The sequence below is a fragment of the Taudactylus pleione genome, unplaced genomic scaffold, assembly GCF_031769625.1.
Source record: "Taudactylus pleione unplaced genomic scaffold, aTauple2 ptg000560l, whole genome shotgun sequence".
NCBI lineage: Eukaryota > Metazoa > Chordata > Amphibia > Anura > Myobatrachidae > Taudactylus > Taudactylus pleione.
Window position 1 is genome coordinate 3,064,001 of NW_028284962.1, and position 6,000 is coordinate 3,070,000.

General features: G+C 45.7%; 1 protein-coding gene across 1 annotated transcript in view; it reads left to right on the forward strand.

Annotated features, from left to right (window-relative positions):
* MRPL54 (mitochondrial ribosomal protein L54) overlaps window positions 1-6,000 on the forward strand; it is a 49,363-nt gene that overhangs the window by 17,247 nt on the left and 26,116 nt on the right. The gene's annotated exons all lie outside the window — the stretch shown is intronic.

Sequence of the window (6,000 nt, forward strand, 5' to 3'; positions counted from 1 at the left end):
ACAGTACTGCTCCTATTCTTTTTATGTGATTATCATTGACATTGTGGTGGCACCATTGTTTGTACTTCTGCTGGTAGTCAGTCTCTTTGTGCTAAGTGTGTTGGTTGGAGGGGAGTAAGTGGCGCGGGACTAAAGTGCACGCACTGGGGTAAACCAAGGCGGTTGAGTGAAGCTTTGCCTAGGGCACCTGAAAACTTAGCACCAGGCCCTGATGTTATCCACAATATGGAGATATTTATAGCAACTTGTCGGTAAGCAAAATAAACCACACTTTGATGTTAAATCCGTCTGTCCTGTGGTATCTGGTAGTGTTCACTTTAGCACCGGCGGCAGGCAGGGAGCCGGAGCTAGAGAGGGCACTTCCGTGCGTGTGCATAAGGCGCGAGCGCTCTCCCGAAAATATAAGACGCGTCCCCTTTTCGTCAGTCTTGGGGGCGTGCCCGGCACTTGCGGACACCCTGGGCAGCCCCCAAGCGCTGCCAACAGGGAGAGCGCCCAGCATCTATTCTCCGGCGGTGATCGGGTCACTGCACATTTCCTCACCCGCGAGACACTGTGACCCGCAGGTGAAGACGGCACCCGCAGTCTGTGAGGGCATGGCGCTTTTTGCCCTCCAGAAGGAGGGCAGGGCGCCGCGCCCCGCTAAAACAGCCTAGCGGGAACGCTATCTGGCACCAAGACATTAGCAGCAGATCCGCCTCCATGGCTCACACTTGTTTTGCCAGCACAATCCAGAGGCTCAATCGGATTGAGATCTAGGAGATTTGGAGGCGTAAACACCTTGATCCTTGTCATGTTCATCAAATCACATCTGAACGATTTTTACAGTGAGGCAGAGTGCATTATTCTGCTGAAAGAGGCCACTGCCATCAGAGAATACCATTTTCCATGAAGGGGTGTACTTAACCTGAAACAATGTTTAGGTAGGTGCTACATGTCAAAGTAACATCCACATGAATGCCAGGATCCGAGGTTTCTCAGCAAAACATTGCCCAGAGCATCACACTGCCTCTGCTAACTTGCCGTCTTCCCATAGTGCATCCTGGTGCCATCTCTTCCGCAGGTAAAGATGCACCTGGCTGTCCAAATGATGTAAGAGAAAACAACATTCATCAGATCAGGCCACCTTCTTCCATTGTTCCATGGTCTAGTTCTGATGGCACTCTGACCAGGCAACAACTATACAGCCCCATACACAGCAAACTGTGATGCACTGTGTGTTCTAACACCTTTCTATCATAGCCACCATTAACTTTTTCAGCGATTCGTACTACAGAAACTCTTCTGTGGGATAGGACCAGACAGACTAGCCTTCACTCCCCACGCACATCAATAAGCCCTGGGCACCCATGACCCTGTTGCCTGTTCACGGGTTGTCCTTCCTTGGACCACTTTGGTAGGTACTAACCACTGCATACTAGGAACATCCCACACGATCTGCCGTTTAGGAGATGCTCTAACCCAGTCATCTAGCCATCTTAATTTGGCCCTTGTGTAAGTCAATCAGATCCTTATGCTTTCCCATTTTTCCGTCCAGCACATACACTTCAAGAAGTGACTGTTTATCTGACTAATATATCACACCACAGGTGTCATTATAACAAGATAAGCAATGTTATACCCCTTTCACACTGCCATCAAATTAACCCGGGTTACTGCACATGAACGCTCAGCAACCCGGGTTACTGTGCAGTGTGAAAGGGCCCAGTTGAAATAACCCGGGTCCGAGCGACCTGGCATTTCAACCTATGTAACAAGCAGGGTTGAACATCACCAAGCGCCGGCTCAACAGCGATGGCGGTGACGTCATCGACCCGGCATTATTGCACAGTCAGGCCGCCAGTCTGAAAGGGGTCTCAGGCGGGTCGCACCCGGGATCGACGCGTGTACAAATCCCGGGTGTAACCTGACAATAGCGATGTGAAAGGGGTATTATTCACTTCACCTGTTAATGTTTTTAATGTTATGGCTGATCAGTGTACAAACAGTTAATGAGGAAACCATGAATCATGAAATAAATCTGATGCTCAATTGTTACTTTAGAAAAATCAACCTCCTAGATTATTATCCTACAGCAATTTATCAAAATCCGTAAGTAATAAAAAAATGTCTAGATGGAACAGCATATAATGTTTAAAATTCAGGTTTTCTTACATTTTCCCTTTTGTCTGCTCCCTGAATTGAAAAAGTAAAAGAAAAAAAAAAAAAATGTTTAATAGCAGAAGTGGCAGCCTGCCCCTAGGCAGGAAGGTAGTGTTTTCGATGATCAAGGTTTTCTCTTCACCACCACCAAATCAGAGCCTATATATTTGTCAAAGTACAGATTTGTTTGTAGTATCTATGAATTAATGAGGATTCCATAAAGATGCTGATATAGATGTGTGTGTTCATTCTAGGTCCGGGGCGTAGCAGGGTTCCGCACCGCAAAATAGGGCACTCTTGCATGTTGCCGATAAGGGGACATGGCCTTGAGAAAACGGGGCGTGTCTTTAAGACGTGCCCGCTTATTACTCTTGGGGGTGTGCCCAGCACTTACACACATTCTGGGCTGCCCCCATGAGAAGAGGCCAAAACAAATGTTTGTCAATACTGTGATAAACAGTTTGAACACCATAAAAGTATTTGCAGAATTGTGCCTTTTAAAATATATATTGTTTAGTGTCCAAATGTTGGTAGAAATGTGCTCTACATATGCTCTATCCCCCATCGGTGTTCCTGGGAGGTGCAAAAGTTGTCATGTGAACCCTCTTTGTACACGGTACACAAATAATTGATGTCATTTTGTGGATGGGAAATGCTATGCAGCACTCGCAATACATGGAACACAGCAGTTAATAAATACTCATTACCCCCATATTTCCAATAATTTAATTCCACAAAGCAAAATAAGATGTTTGTATATGGTTACATAGTCGCCCCTATATGAGCAGCACCATCAGAAGTTGCAGCGGTTATATGGGTACTGCCGCGGAGGTTTTATGCAAATGAATTACAGTTATAAGGGGTTTATTTACAAAGCTTTGGGTTCTAAAACTGGCACGAGTAAAATCATTTCCCTTTTAAATTTCAGGCATAAAGATGACAGGAAGATGACTGGGTTTTAGAACCTGATGTTTAGTAAATAATAAGTCTCAGTTTTAGGAGATGAGCAGGATAAAATAACCATACATATATACAGATGTGTCCACATACATCTTACTTCCTTGCATGTTAAACAGCGCTTCTAATTGACTTGGTAGCGCCAAGGGTCTTTTCATGTGATTTTACCTTCAATTGCGTCTTATTCGCAAAGTGATGTGAATAGAATGCACAATCAGCTTCTGCTGATTAAAATATGTGACATTCCTATATTCTGTGTGCAACTGCAGGTGTTTCTGCATGCAGTTGCACACAGCCACTGACACTGTAATGTAGCATATCGCATGCAGATACACCTGCAGTCGCACACAGAATATAGGCATGCCACATATTTTAATCAACAAGCTTCTTGTGCATCCTTTTCACATCGCTTTGCACAAAAAGACACTCAGTGCCACCAAGTCTCAAGATGCTCATGCGCTACGTTTAACGTAGGTGCTAAGTTAATGACAGGCACTTAATTTACAAAATTGTTTATGCAGTCAAAGGTAGTAGCTAAGTATGGGGGACATGTAATAGGTTTTTAGTATTTACCATTGGAAACCTCTACTACTGCTCATAAATCAATTTGTAAGGATCAAGGGCTGTGGATGTCAGGTTTGGATTATTTTTTGAACCTGGGGTGGATGCAGGGGAAGAAACTGGAACGGGTTTGCAGTATTGAAAATGCAGCAGGTTAATAGAAGTATTATAATTCATGAAATAGTGATGGATATATAAACTGGTAGACATAAACAAGTCCAAGTGATGTGTGGCTGTAAACAAATGTCTGGTAGGAAAACAAAGTCCAGTTAATGAGGCTGGGAACAAGTGTCAGGCAGAGAAAACAAAGTCCAATGGAGGTGTGACTGAGGAACAGAGGTCTGAAGTACTAGAGTGGGTTCTGATTCCAGAGAGCTGGAGGGTTCACAAACCGTGGGGTGAGTAACTGTGTATAGCAGGGTAGATGCAGGTATCCGGGAACAGCCTGTGATGGAGACAGAGTAGGAAACGGAGCACTGCAGGGACTGCAAATATCACACCAAGCTAAGCAGCACAGAGAACTCTCACACAGCTTGCGCTGTGTATACGTTGCACTGGCAACCAGAGGGCATGCTGAACACCCTTAAGTACCATGGGAAAGTGCATGATAGGCTGCTGAGAGTACACACAAGATGCTCCAACCTGATTGGCCCATTCTGGTCACATGCCCAAAACCAAGATGGCGCCCAGCAATCCCCAGCGCGGCAGCATCTTCACTTATAGGACAGCGCCAAAGCACCCGCACAGGCAGAGACCGCGACCTGTCAGGTACAACAACTCTGGTCGTGACAGTGGAGTCGTAAGCCAAACCTTCGACTTCTCTATTAGTAAAATAGAGGACTCAAAGTCGATGGTTTGGTTCACCAACTCCACAGACCTGGAAGGGATGCAGAAATTAATTTACTGTAAGTTGGTTACACACTATGCGATCCATTGCGTAATATATATCGTCCAGATCTGTGTCAGAACAATATATTGTGTGGATCACATAGTGAGTGCACCCAATCACTTGTGCCTGCGTGTCATTCATAGCAGCGTCCCATCCGCTGTACAGTACAGCAGATGGGGCGATGCGATGAACGAAGCCATACTGCTAAATGCAGAATGGAACGACATGGTAATGGTAGGTGGCATCACCGTACTGTGATATCTTGAAAATGCTCACACCTGCTTCACTTGTTATCTCGTGAGTCAGTTTGAACGCTGACTAGGCTGCTCATGGCAAGGGGCAATGTGAATTATCGGAGTTCGAACAGGGCATGATAGTGGGTTCCAGACGGATCGGACATTCCATTTCCAAAGTTGTGCGGACTTTCAACGTTCCTTTAGCTACGGTGTCACGTGTACTGGGAATACCTAATGGAAGTCATAACCTCCCACCATGGACAGCGGAGTGGTCGACCTCTGGTACTTAATGATCGTGACCAGCAGCATCTGGCCAGAATTGTCTGTGGTATCAGACAAGCCACACTGGCTCAAATCACATCCACATTTAATGCAGTAGATACCAAATGCAAATCCAGTAGGACTGTGCAACGTTCTTTAGCTTCCATGGGATATGAGAACAGAAGACCCACCAGAGTGCTCCTATTAACACAGCACCGGACCTGGGCATGTGACGTCGCTAATTGAACTGGCAACATGTGGTGTAATCCGATGAGTCGCGGTTCCAGTTTTTTCGGTCTGATGGTAGGGTTTGTCAGTTGTTAACAAGGCACCATACATGCTGATGGTGGTTCCGTAATGGTCTGGAGAGTGTTCCTGTGACATGGGGTGTGTCCATTGGTCCGCCTGAACATGTGACCAGTAACCTATATGTTGCATTGCTTGATGACCATTTGCAGCCCTTCATGGACTTCGTGTACCGCCACAACAATGGAATATTCCAGCGGGATAATACATCGTTCCAAAGTTGTCCAGAATTGGTTCGGGGAGCATTCTGGAGAGTTTCAACGAATGGTGTGGTCACCACGTTTTTCCGACATGAACCTAATCGGGCAATTAGTTGACGTGGAAAGGACCATTTGCACCCAAGAATACTGCACCAATAAATATCAAGGGGCTGTCGGACAGCTATCCAGACGGCATGGGTCCACAGCTCTCCAGAGGTCTTCCGTTCACTTGTGGAATCCATGCCACATCAAGTTGCTGCACTTCATCAGGCTACAGGGGGTCCTACATGATACTAGGCATCTATCCCATCACCTTTGGCACTTCACTGTACAACAATAACAAAAATGGTCACATATGCCAAATATACTGTAAAATAAATGTTAGTGGATTGACGTCATGGCAACAGACCCTAAATCTGCCTTAAACCTACTATTTGACTCATGACAC